At 39.2% G+C, this 13,887-nt stretch overlaps 1 protein-coding gene across 3 annotated transcripts in view; it reads left to right on the top strand.

The window, feature by feature from the left end:
- The window catches only part of PREX2 (phosphatidylinositol-3,4,5-trisphosphate dependent Rac exchange factor 2), a 300,270-nt gene that overhangs the window by 7,865 nt on the left and 278,518 nt on the right, over positions 1-13,887 (top strand). The window contains exon 1 of one of the 3 annotated variants that reach the window (XM_060200558.1): positions 12,035-12,166. The exons of the other annotated variants lie outside the window; for them this stretch is intronic. The gene's annotated coding sequence lies outside the window, so the exon portion shown is untranslated. Of the gene's footprint in view, positions 1-12,034; positions 12,167-13,887 lie in introns of those variants that run through there. 3 annotated transcript variants of the gene reach the window in all.

Genomic DNA, 13,887 nt, shown 5'->3' with positions numbered 1-13,887 from the left:
GACTGAGGGGAGTGTAGTAGGAAGTAGGTGAGGAAGGTATCTACGTTTAAGTAGAAACTATTTCATTAGGAACTTTAGGGTGTCTTTTTTGGTCTTTCTATTTGCTTGCTGCATATATTGACCCACTGCTGACTATTGTGCACTTTTGCTTTCAGGTACATATTTTGCCCTAATTTATAAATATATGTGAACATATGTCCTATCTCATTGGACCTGGTGTATATCTAGATTTTGGGACTCTGTTAGGAACTGAACCACCCGAAATGGAATTAGAGAATCCTATGAGAAAGGAAAGGCCTCACCCAGTAATGAGGCTGAAGGGTTGACTTTCCACTCCTGATGTCTCTGGATATAGTCCGATGTGAAGCATGACGACGTGGTACCCCTTGCTTGATTAGGTTGGTGTTAGCAGATGCAATATCATTTGGTATGAATTGAGAGAAGCATGCAGGACAGTGAGCTCCACACTAGAGGTTCCAGGACTGGGGGAAATATAGGCTCTATAGAGGAAGTGGGAGGTTCCTGCTGTCTTAGTGTTTAAGAAGGCAATAGATAGTTATTGCTATAATCAAATTATTTGGCATTTGGGTTAACTTCGAAAATCCCATTGTTAGGATTTGCTGTATCATACACAACATCATCATAATTTATGTGTTTTGACATTATTTATGTATAGCTGTCTCTTATAGAATAACACCAACATTTCAAAGACTTAACATATGGTCTGTGCATTAAAAAGTTTGAGTCTGTCTCATTTTATATGAATAACATTGCCTAGAGGGGGTCCATGGATTTAAAAAAAAAAAAAGGTCAAACATGATTTTGAGTTATGTGTCTCGAAGTATTTTGAAATTTGTTACCTGTCTTGGCTTTGACTCATACAACAAAGTTTGCTCTGTTACATTCCTCAGGTTACTAGAAAGGCATGATGTAAGTTTTGGGCTCAGCCTAGGGCCTAGCTTTCAAAAAGCCTCTATAAATAGTCAGTAGCTGCTATTTCCTCTGCTCTTGTTACACAGAATAACACATATCGTTTCTAATTAGTATATCACTTTTGTTTCTATGACAGTCTGTTCCACCCTTTTACTATGTGACTGAGTCTCTTTCTTGCTCTCTCCTTGTACCTACCTTCTCTTAGTGTATCCTAGTAAGTGCTCAGTCAGCTTTAAGACCCAGAGAACACTGTTTTATGAAATAACTACAGTTAACATAGCACTTTATAATTTTCGTAAATAAATCACACACACACACACACACATACACACACACACACACACACACACACACACACACACACACTCACACACACACACACACTTTTAATATTGCTGCTAGGGTTATTGCTGGGGCTCCATGCTAACACTCCGAGTCTACTACTCTGGTGGCCATTTTTTCTTTCTTTTCTATTTTATTTTATAGGATAGATATGAATTGAGAAAGGACAGTGAGACTGGTAAAAAGAGAGAGAAAAGGTTGACAACTACAGCACGGCTTGTGATATGTCCCTGCAAGTGGGGAGTGGGGGCTTGAACTGGGGTCCTTGTGCTTGGTAATAATGTGTGCTCAACTAGGTGTGCCACTGCCTAGCCAGATATTCAATATTTAATGTGACTTGTGTAAGTGGGTCCCTTATTCATTCAAAGTGCTCCTTTAAGTTCCGACCTTTTGTGGCTTGACTTGAGGGACTTCTCACAGGAGATAAGAAGTCAACCCATATCTGTGATCTTGGGAGAACTATTGTAGTTTCCAGTGGAGGAAATGAGGACACAGAACTCTGGTGGTGGGAACATTATGAAATTATATCCCTATTATCTTATAATTTTGTAAATCTTAAATCTCTAAAAAAATCTAGTATAGCCACAGGCCCTTTGGAATATAACTAAAATATGCCTAGTAGTTATCTACAAAATGGAGAACCCCCAACTCTTCATCTGCACTATTCCAGCCTTTAGATTCATGATTAGTCAACAATCTGTTTGGCTTTATATGTTAACTCTCTTTTCAGCCACCAGGTTCCAGATGCTAGCATGATGTCAACCAGACTTCCCTGGACAGACAACCCACCAATGTGTCCTGGAGCTTTGATTCCCCAGAACCCTACCCTACTAGGGAAAGAGAGAGGCAGGCTGGGAGTATGGATCGACCTGTCAACGCCCATGTTCAGCGGGGAAGCAATTACAGAAGCCAGACCTTCCACCTTCTGCAACCCACAGTGACCTTGGGTCCATACTCCCAGAGGGTTAAAGAATAGGAAAGCTATCAGGGGAGGGAATGGGATACGAAGTTCTGGTGGTGGGAATTGTGTGGAGTTCTACCCCTCTTATCCTATGGTTTTGTCAATGTTTCCTCTTAATAAATAAAATAAAATAAATAGAAAGAAGGAAGTGAAGTCAGGATAATAGGAAAAAAAAAAAGTATAGCTACCCCACTAGAGAAAGATAGAAAAACTCTGGGGATTTGGATCAATTTGTCAGACCCATGTCCAGCCAAGAAGCAGTTACAGAAACCATAACTCCCACCTTCTGCACCCCATAAAGAATTTTGGTCCATATTCCCAGAGGGGGAGAAAGGTTAGAGGAAAATGACCAGAGGGCTTTGACCTCCAATTCCATCAGGACCCAGGGAGTGAAGAGGAACAAAGGAAGGACATTTGGAAGTAGTAATACTACTTCCAATGTAAGTAGATGTGACTTAGAAAGGAAGTGAAGGCAGGACTATAGAAAAAAAATGGGCAAATATATATAAATATAGATGGATAGTTACAGAAGTAATAGTCAACCCATATCTAACTTTGAGAGAACTACTGCAACTTCCAGTGAGTACACAGAACTCTGGTGGTGGGAACTGCAAAATTATACTCTTGTTATCTCATAATTTTATAAATCAATATTAAACCACTAATAAAATTAAAAATGGTCAGAAAAAACATATAGTAGTTATAGATATAAAGCCAACCCATATCTGTGATCTTGGGAGAACTAGTGTAGTTTCCAGTGGAGGGAATGAGGACACAGAACTCTGGTGGTGGGAACATTATGAAATCATATCCCTATTATCTTATAATTTTGCAAATCAATATTAAATCTCTAAAAAAAAAAAAAAGAAGGGGCTGAATTGAGAGAAGCTGATTTGTGTTTTTGCTGTAGCAGTTAGAAAGAAAACCACTTATCTTGATGGCAAACTCCAAGAGAACAGGACTCAGCATTTACTTCATAGTTGTGCTTGCTTTTCCTATCTTAAACACAGTGCTTTGTAAATAGCAGATGCTTAGGGCAGAGGATAAATATCATAATAGTTATGCAAACAGACTGTTATGCCTGAGGCTTCAAAGACCCAGGTTCAATCTCCCACACCACCATAAGCCAGAGCTGAACAGTGCTATGGTTAAAAAACAAACAGACAACAACAAAAAACAACAAAGCAGGTGCTCAAGGAAACAACCAGATAAAGCAAATACAAACAAAATATGAGACTTTGGGTTCATCTCTGGCATCATAAATAAATGAAAAGTCTAATTTCAACTAAAGGCAGTGGAGAAGCGAGTTCCCAGTAGACATTTCTCCCCTCATTAATAGTTGATAAGACCGGTTGTTATTAGAGAAATGGTATACAAAGAACATTAAGAAAAGGAAGAAGGTAGACTTGGTTTTAGAGCTAAGCTGCAAAATCTACTAAACTTTTTGAAGGCAGGAATATTGTTGAACTTAAGATATTTGCTGCCATAGAGATCTAGAAATCAGACTCAAAACAAGCAATTTGATGGAGGAGACACACAATCTATGGGTAGGATATTAAAAAGCCAATGTTTAGAGGTTAGAGGAAGAGTTTAGTATACAGTGGCTTGGGCTTATTAGTTAAAGATTTAAACAAAACAGAATCAGGAATAATCTTTTGAAAACCAAGTAGTTATTAGTTCCCAGGAGTAAGGTTTCTTTGAAATACCAGTATGACCTTTGGAGAAGCGAGTAGTGTCAGGGTAGTGTCAAGGCTGAGAAGTTGGGCTTGACGATTAGAATGTTTTCAAGTTTAACATCAGTGATGTGTGAAAGCCAAAGCCAAAGCCAAAGCTCCACCCCCCCAAAAAAAAAAAAAAGCTGAAATATGAAAGCTGAAGACAGACTTTGTCCTGGGTCCTTGAATATAATCAAAGGGAAGGAGAAGATGAAACAGGTTACAAGAGAGCAAAGTGAAAATCTGTAGGAATCTCCTGGTAATCCCTGGTGGGAGCCAAGCCTGGAAGCAGACAGGAAGATGTAATAGATAGATTAAGGTCCTGAGGAAGCCTAGGGGAAGTATTGGAGCCTGGGGGTGACAGGTTTCTTCAAGGAGGGAAGGAAGGAGGGAGGGGTTAAAGGCAAGGGTCATTCTGGAAAGAGGGAAGTCAGAAATTGCTATCTGATGGCCTTTATTTCTCTGTGGAGTTGAACTCTTGTTTTTATTTGTGCTTGATCAGTGTGAGGTGTCCAGAAACCGGTAGTAAAGATTTGCAGCACACACTTTCAGAAGCAGTGAAGGGAACTGAACTTAGATATCTGAGGTTGGTTATTTGAGAGTCTTTGTTTCGTCATTCTTTTATATGACTTTCTTTATCACTGGTGTTCGGCTTTCTAGTGGCTTTCTTTTATTTTATTTATAGAGACAGAGAGAATGAGGGAGAGAAAGAAAGGGAGGAAGATGGGGGGGGGCAGGGTAAGAGAGACAACTGCAGCACTCATGAAGCTCCTCCCCCCACCATGGGGACCAAGTCTGTCTCTGGGTCCTTGCTCCTGGCAATATGTGTTCTCTACCGGGTGTGCCACCACCAGCTGGCCCCAATGTGATTTTCTCTAATGCAATGTGTTTGAAAATAGAAGTCAGAAGAGAGAAGTAATCTCTCTTCATTTTGTAATCTATTTTGACTAGATTCAGATCTTGGGAAAATGGACATAGTTTTTTAAACGGTGATAAAATGATAGAGAGCTTTCATACTACATTTAATATACACTTTATAAAAAGATATATTATTTGACAACATTTTGGCTTGACTGCTTTTTTTTGTCTTTTAACAATGTTCTGTTGAGTTTTTAAAATTTTTTTACTCTATAACTATTATATTTCAATGCTAAATTCAAGTGTTATATTTGAATTTTGAGTATAATTTCTTAGGCTTAAAAGAGCATTTTGTCTATATTCATCATTAAAATCTTATTTGTGCGAGTCGGGCGGTAACGCAGCGGGTTAAGCACAGGTGACGCAAAACGCGAGGACCGGTGGAAGGATCCCGGTTCAAAAACCCACCTCCCCACCTGCAGGGGAGTCGCTTCACAAGCGGTGAAGCAGGTCTGCAGGTGTCTTTCTCTCCTTCTCTCTGTCTTCTCCTCCTCTGTCCATTTCTCTCTGTCCTATCCAACAATGACATCAGTAACGACAACAACTACAACAATAAAACAAGGCCAACAAAAGGGAATAAATAAATAAATAAATCTTATTTGTAATATTACTTTTAATAATATATAAAAATCTATTTTTCTGAACTTCTGAAAATTGCATTTGTTATATCAAAGATAAATATTCCTTTGATTTGTGATAGTCTACTTGCCTGCAGTAGTAAACAATTCAGGGAAATCAGCTCTTAGTAAGCATTTCTTTGCTTAAAATTGTTGTCTATAACTTTCCCAGAGGCGTTGAGCATAATAATTCAAATCTGGACATATCAATAAAAACCTTTTTCCTATTACTTTCCATTCTAATGAGCTATTGTATTTGATCTAGGGCCTCAATGATTGTAATTTTAAGACAATTGGCTCTTTAAGTTGAGGTTATGATTTTTGAATTCTGATTTTTATTCCTTAAATATTTTTTTTTCCTTAAATAAATTTGTCAATCCTGTGATGGTGAAACATAGCATATAGGAAGGGACCTAGTTTGTAGAATACCTTAGCCAAGGACATTATGTTCTGTTATTACTGCAAAATGCATACTTTCCATTAAAACAAGCACTTCATTTGAAAAGGTTAAACGGCATAACACTTAAGAAATGATTCAAGGGGGTCGGGCGGTGGCGCAGTGGATTAAGCGCATGTAGCGCAAAGCACAGGGACCGGCATAAGGATCCCGGTTCGAGCCCCCGGCTCCCCACCTGCAGGGGAGTTGCTTCACAGGCGGTGAAGCAGGTCTGCAGGTGTCTATCTTTCTCTCCCCTTCTCTGTCTTCCCCTCCTCTCTCCGTTTCTCTCTGTCCTATCCAACAACGAATTGCGTCAACAAGGGCAATAATAATAATCACAACGAAGCTACAACAAGGGCAACAAAAGGGGGAAAAAATGGCCCCCAGGAGCGGTGGATTCATGGTGCAGGCACCGAGCCCAGCAATAACCCCGGAGGAGGAAAAAAAAAATGATTGCAACTCTTTAAATTTAGAATACTGATGTAAAATATTTTCTTTGTTATAGCAATAATATAACCATACAGAATGTGAATTGACACAATTTTTAAATTCATTTTAACCTTTCAATATTAGAGAGAGAAAGAGAGAAAGAGATAGAGGTGCAGAGGCAGTAGAGTACACAACTGTGGTTTATGGTGGTGCCAGGGATTGAACCTGGGACCTCAGAGCCTCAGGCATGAAAGTCTTCTGTATAATCATTATGCATTTCCCCATGTTATAAGATTTTATCTTCTTTAAGATAATTAAATAAGAATTCTATTTGTGTTTGGTGATTTTTGATATTTTAATTAACCTCTTTAAGTTTTCTTCTTGCCAGTAGAAGTGACTTTATAGATGGTAACACATTTTTTTCATGATTGTGCAAGAAATGTTTATGCTTTCCTTTGATTCCTTGTAATATTTCAACTTGTCCTTGATTTCATAATCCCCTGGAGGTTTAAATTTTTTTTTTTTTGTAATTTCCTTTTTTTAAAAAAAAATTATTTATTTATTTTCCCTTTTGTTGCCTTTGTTTTTCATTGTTGTTATAGTTATTATTGTTGTTATTATTGATATCGTCATCGTTGGATAGGACAGAGAGAAATGGAGAGAGGAAGGGAAGACAGAGAGGGGGAGAGAAAGACACCTGCAGACCTGCTTCACCACCTGTGAAGCGATTCCCCTGCAGGTGGGGATCTGGGGGCTCGAACTGGGATCTTTCCGCCGGTCCTTGTGCTTTGCACCAGGTGCGCTTAACCTGCTGAGCTACCTCCCAACTCCCAAATTTATTTATTTATATGTTGTGATTATTACTCCAAGGAAAGACATTTTAGTATTCCAGAAAATACAATTCCCTCTCCAAAGTTTTCTTTTTTAATAATAGCACTAGGGGAAAAGCTATGGAAAGATTTTATGATAAACTCTAAATTCACCTAAATGTTAGTTGCATACCTACATGATCCAAGATTAAGAACTCAATATTTTCTTATGGATGAAATTTTGAGAGTGAAGGAGTTAGAAACCTATATCTTGTTTAATTTTGTATAACTTTTTTTGTGTGTGTTTCATATAGAAATTTTATATTTTATAATTTCCTTTATAGTTTTTTGAAGGTTCCTACTAAACTTTATCTCAATTTTTCTAGTACCTTTAATTTTTAAAAAATTATTCTTTTCCTTTTCTTTTCTTTTCTTTCTCTTTCTTTCTTCCTTTCTTTCATTTTGCCTCCAGGGTTATCAGAGGCTTGCTACCAACACTATGAATCTACTGCTCCCCCCTTTTTTTTCATTTAATTGGATAGGACACAGAAACTGAGAGTGGGAGGGGGAGATAGAGAGGAAGAGAGACAGAGAGACACCTGCAGATGTGCTTCACTGCTTGTGAAGCGACCTCCCTGCAGGTGGGGAGCTGGGGGCTTGAACTGGGTTTCTTGGGCAGGTACTTGCCCCTGGTACTATGTGTGCTTAACCGGGTGCATCATTGCCTGACCCACTCTAGTACCTTTTTTTGCCTCCAGGGTTATCGCTACACTACGAATCCACTGCTCATTCTTATTTATTTATTTATTTTTGGATAGAACAGAGAAAAATTGAGAGAGGAAGGGAAGATAGCAAGGGAGAGATAAAGATAGACACCCGCAGACATGCTTCACCGCTTGTGAAGCGACCCCCTGCACGTGGGATGTCAGGGGCTTGAGCCGAGATCCTCGAATGGGTCCTCCTGCTTCCTACTATGTGTGCTTGATCCAGTGGACCACTGCCCGCCCCCAGGCAGAAACTTCTAATTGCCTCCAATATTTAATACTATTTTCTTCTATTGTGGTTAATAATTTAGTTTATCTTATGATTATTCAGCATTGACAATATTCACTAGCCTATCTTGCACTTAGCAGTGGGCCTATGTTCAGGTAGGCAGTTGAATGTGAATAGTAGCATGGGGAGGGATTTGTAGGTGGCTCACCTGCTGGAGCAGACATATCACAGATATTAAGGACCGAGGTGAGGTTTAAGCCCCAGGCTACATGGGAGCTCCTACAGGCCTGGAGTGGTATTCTATCTCCTTTTCCTTTCCCTCTCCCTTTCCTTTCTCTCTTTCTCTCTCCCTCTTTGATTCAATCTCTGTATTAAAAAAAAAAAGTGGCATGGAATTCCTATATGTATTTTTAGAACAATGGAGAATGTGTTATTTGTCTTTATTTCTTCTTTCTCTGTCTGGGTGACTTGAAGGTATTTTGGATCATGAAGTAGAATTCACATCTTTGCATTAATGACAGAACAAAAAAATAGAAGGAATCTGTTTTTTTTTTTCTTTATTTTTTCCCCTTATTTGGGGGATTAATGTTTTACAGTTGACAATAAGTACAATAGTCTGTACATGCATAACATTCCCCAGTTTTCCACATAACAATACAACCCCCACTAGGCCTTCTGCCATCATGTTCCAGATCCCTCCCGCTCCCCCACCCACCCCAGAGTCTTTCACTTTGGAGCAATACACCAACTCCAGTCCAAGTTCTGCTTAGTGTTTTCCCTTCTGATCTTGTTTTTCAACTTTTGCCTGTGAGTGAGATCATCCCATATTCATTCTTCTCATTCTGGCTTATCTCACTTAACATGATTTCTTCAAGCTCCATCCAAGATGGGCTGAAAATGGTGAAATCACCATTTTTAATTGCTGAGTAGTATTCCATTGTGTATTTATACCACAACTTGCTCAGCCACTCATCTGTTGTTGGACACCTAGATTGCTTCCAGGTTTGGAACCTGTTTTTTTATTAAGATACCCTATATTCTATTAAAAATGAACTGATGCAATAAATCAGTATTTATATAACTTTGTCCTAAAGTTTTTACATTTTAATCCCAACTTTTCATTGATTTATATAGATTATTGATGAGCAGGCAAAATGAAATAGATCTTTCTGCCTTGACTTGTCAAGCTAAATAATCTTACTGAGTTTAAGTTTTCTTTACTGACTCTTCTGTAGCTCACCAACAATTTCCTTGCATTTTAGTAAAGCCATTCTTTCTTTCTTTCTTTGCTATAGGCATAGTTTTTTTTCTTCTTTAGAATAAGAACAGTAGATTTTTTTTTTTTTTGCAGCCTCAGAAATTACACAGTAGCTAAAGCACTGAACTCAGGGTAAGGCATGAGGTCTCAAGTTTGATCTCCAGCATCACAGATATCATGCTCTTCTTCTCTCTTTCTCCCATTAGCAAATAAATATTTTTTAAATGTACTTTTCACCTGTATCTAATTTTTCTGATGATAAAAATCTTTATATTTACTCATTTAAAAAATTAATTTATTCCCTTTTGTTGCCCTTATTTTTTTTTTACTGTTTTAGTTATTATTGTTGTTGTTATTGATGTCGTTGTTGGACAGGATAGAGAGAAATAGAGAGAGGAGGGAAAGATAGACACCTGGCGAGCTACTTCACCGCTTGTGATGCTGCGCCCCTGTAGGTGGGGAGCCAGGGGTTCAAACCGGGATCCTTCTGCCAGTCCTTGTGCTTTGTGCCACCTGCTCTTAACCCGCTGCGCTACCGCCTGACACCCACATTTATTCATTTTTTTTTATGAGTATTTTTTCAGCTGCCTTAATTGAAGCCAAGTATCTATAGCTAAACAACACAGAGGAGGAACTCAATGAACCTGAGTGTTGTTCATGTCCGTATGGCTGGAGTTTGTTTACCAGGATCTCTTTCATATATCAACCTCAGGGAAGTCAAGGTGGGAGACAAATTCTACACTTGACTTTTATTCTCATTGTTTTGCTCAGAACTTTATAACATGCAAAAGAAATTGGTATTATGGATCCTTACCTTGCTTCCAGCCTTCCAGAGCGCCCTGTCTACCCTCCACCATGAGGCTGCTCCTGTTGCTTCCTGTCCTAGCAGCGGCCCTGAGGATGCTTCTGGAAGGCCCTGCCCCTGCGCAGGTGGCCGCAGACTTCTCCAGTACCCTGGAGGAGGTCCAGGGCAAACTGAAAGAGTTAGGGAGCACTGTCAGCGAGAAGACCTGGGCCCTAGTGGATAAAATCAAGGAGAAAGAAATTACTACTAAGGCCAGGAACTGGTTTTTGGATCCAATCATTAAGCTAAAGGAGAAACTCAGCATTAACGATTGAATGCCAGGAGGCTGGCCTCCTAATCCTCTGTAGCCAGGAGGGCTCTGAGGACTTGCTGCAGGACACCCCAGGCATCCCCCCCAAAAAACTCCACCAATAAAAATCCTACAGAAAGAGGGGAAAAAAAAGAAAAATAAATTGGTATTATGCTGTTGAATTGGTCAGTCATGTTTTGTGGAAAACTTGAGAACTTTATACTAAAATTAAGAAGTGAGAATGAATATTGAAGGTTCCAAGAGTAGTTTAGTTTTAGTCATCTTAGTCACATTTTAGTTCTGTGTGATATTGTAGGTTTGTGTCCTCAGGAAATCATTTACATGGGAGTCTGGCAGTAGAGCAGTGAGTTAAGCGCACGTGGTGCGAAGCACAAGGACGGGGGTGAGGATACTCGTTCGAGCCCCCGGCTCCCCACCTGCAGGAGAGTCGCTTCACAGGCGGTGAAGCAGGTCTGCAGGTGTCTGTCTTTCTCTCCTCCTCTCTGTCTTCCCCTCCTCTCTCCATTTCTCTCTGTCCTATCCAACAACGACGACGACATCAACAACAATAATAACTACAATAAAAAACAAGGGTAACAAAATAGGAATAAATATTTTTTAAAAAGAACATCATTTACATTAGCCATTTGGTTCCTTTACTCTAAGAACTTATTACACTTAAAATATAATTTGAATTATTTCCTCTAAAACAGTGTGTTGACCATATAGAAACCCATCTAATATTTGCCACTCTTCTTAGATGTATTAGGACCTCTCTAAAGTTATTCCCCACTGGGAACGGGTGGTAGTGCACCAGGTTAAGTGCACATAGTATGAAGCAAAAAGAACCCACACAAGGATGGGGGTTTGAACCTCCACGCCCCACATGCAGGGGTGGGGGGGATACTTTATTAGCGGTGAAGCAGGTTTGCAGGTATCTTTTTCTTCCTTTCTCTATCCCCCTCTGCTCTCAGTTTTCTCTGTCCTATCCAATAGAATGGCACCAGGAGCAGTGGATGCATAGTGCTGGCACCAAGCCTTAGCTATAATCCTGGAAGTAATAAATAAATAATAACAAAATAAAAGTTATTCTCTATTGACTTTTACTGCAGGTAGACTTTGGGGGATTTGCACATTTTGTGTCATTAATTTTTTTTCCTAAAGTCTCAACAATATGCCCCAGAGTAATATGGAAACTATCATTTATTATGAGTTTGTTATGTGTCAGATAGTACTTTTTCATGTATATCTCATAACTACCTTCAAGGCTTGTGTCATTGTAGTTCACGCCTGTGGATGCTGGACTTCCATTATGCAGCAACACATTCTGCTGGGAATTTTCTGGCCTTGGCATTTCAGAATGTGGGAAGAGTATGATTAATCAGACTAGGAAGACTAAGGCAGATGTTAGGGCATAGAACTTGTTGACTCCGGAAGTACACAGAAGCTAGAAGTCAGGAAGGAACAGTAGTTCATTTCAGGTGAACCATCAAGAGTAAGGAGTCATGGTCAATCCAAGACAGGGGTCAGAGCCAGGCAAGCACTCAGGAGCCAAAGATTACCCAGAAGTCAGGAATTTTCCTCACAGAAATGCGGAAACTCAATGAGCCTTTTCAAAATAGACAGCCTCGTTCTATTAGTTCTCCTATTGGTTACCGGTCAGTGTAAATAATCATTACTTAGATTAGTTTCTTCTTAGTTTAATCATGCTCTTGGATCATTTTTAGTCTCTATGCATTTATTTACCTATTATTTCATAATGGGATTCAACTCCTATTAAATGTGTTAAATATAGCTAATGTTAATTCTATACACGTTATATCATTAGATATTTGAAGCAAGGATTAAGCACATACAGATACACATCAATTTCAACAGGCATATACTACCCTGCAGTATATGCTTGAGCTAGGAGAAAGCATTAATGAAATATATCCAATAAACACAGATGATGAATTCCTGAAGTCTTCACATCTGTTTCTTTTGATAGGCTAGATGAGGAAGAGAAATTGGCATTCCGGCTGTTACAGAATGAAGTTTGATAAACAGCTTATCTTATATAAATGCGGGCCTTTCCCTTTGTCTATAGCAAGGATAATTAATACAACCATATTCTCAAAGACCAAAAGGAAATTATGTAACTATAAAAAAGCTTTTAAAAATATTTATTTGGGGAATGGGTGGTAGTGCTATGGGTTAAGCTCATGTGGTGCAAAGCACAAGGATCGATGGGAGGATCCCAGTTCCAGCCCCTGGCTCCCCACCTGCAGGGGAGTCGCTTCACAAGTGGTGAAGCAGGTCTGCAGGTGTCTCTCTTTCTCTCCCCCTCTCTGTCTTCCCCTGCTCTTTCCATTTCTCTCTGTCCTACCCAACGACAACAACATCAATAACAACGATAATAATGACTACAACAATGTTAAAAACAACCAGGGTAACAAAAGGAAAAAAATGGCCTCCAGGAGCAGTGGATTCACAGTGCAGGCACCGAGCAGTGGATTCACAGTGCAGGCACCGAGCCTCTACCCAATATATATATATATTGGGTAGAGGCAGCCAGAAATTGAGATGGAAGGGGGAGATAGGGAGGGAGACAGAGAGACACCTGCAGCACTGCTTCACCACTCTTGAAGCTTTCCCTCTGCAGGTGGGCCTGGGGACTTGAATCAGGGTCCTTGCACATTATAACATGTGCACTTAACCAGGTGTGCTACCACCCAACCCCCCCAAGAAGAAAATATGTATATGTAGATGAATATAGCTTCAATCAAAGTTTGAGAAGTTAATATTTTTTCTTTATATTTTTTAATGAGCTAAAATTTCTCACAGGTACAATAGCGTTTCTACATATGTTGGAACATTTTTGAGGGTAGCAACTGTTTTTTGGGCTTTAAAATTTTAAAAGTTTATACATAAAGTTACTCTAAGTTTAACGAACATATTTAGGTTGATAGATATGAGGCTTTAGTTGATGTTTAATAAAACAAGAATTTCTGTAGTGGAGGTTTGGGTCAGATCCAGTTTTAGTAGCATCATGAAATTACCAGCAAATACAAGTGAGAGACCCAGAGATATTTGAATACAATTTGTTTAGAAGGAAAAAGTCTACCTACATTGAAGGGGAAAATATAACTTTAATGTGTTATTATTATTTTCTTTTATTTTTCCCAGAAATTCTTTTTTTTAAAGAATTTTTAAAATATTTATTTATTTCCTTTGTGTTGCCCTTGTTTTTTTACTGTTGTTGTAGTTATTATTGCTGTTGATGTTGTTGTTGCTGGATAGGAGAGAAATGGAGAGAGGAGGGGAAGACAGAGAGGGGGGAGAGAAAGACACCTGTAGACCTGCTGTACCGCCTGTGAAGTGACTTCCCCGCACCTCC

Source organism: Erinaceus europaeus, chromosome 1 (assembly GCF_950295315.1).
Source record: "Erinaceus europaeus chromosome 1, mEriEur2.1, whole genome shotgun sequence".
Classification (NCBI taxonomy): domain Eukaryota; kingdom Metazoa; phylum Chordata; class Mammalia; order Eulipotyphla; family Erinaceidae; genus Erinaceus; species Erinaceus europaeus.
Note: the sequence above shows the minus strand (reverse complement) of the source record. Positions and strands in the feature narration are given on the sequence as shown.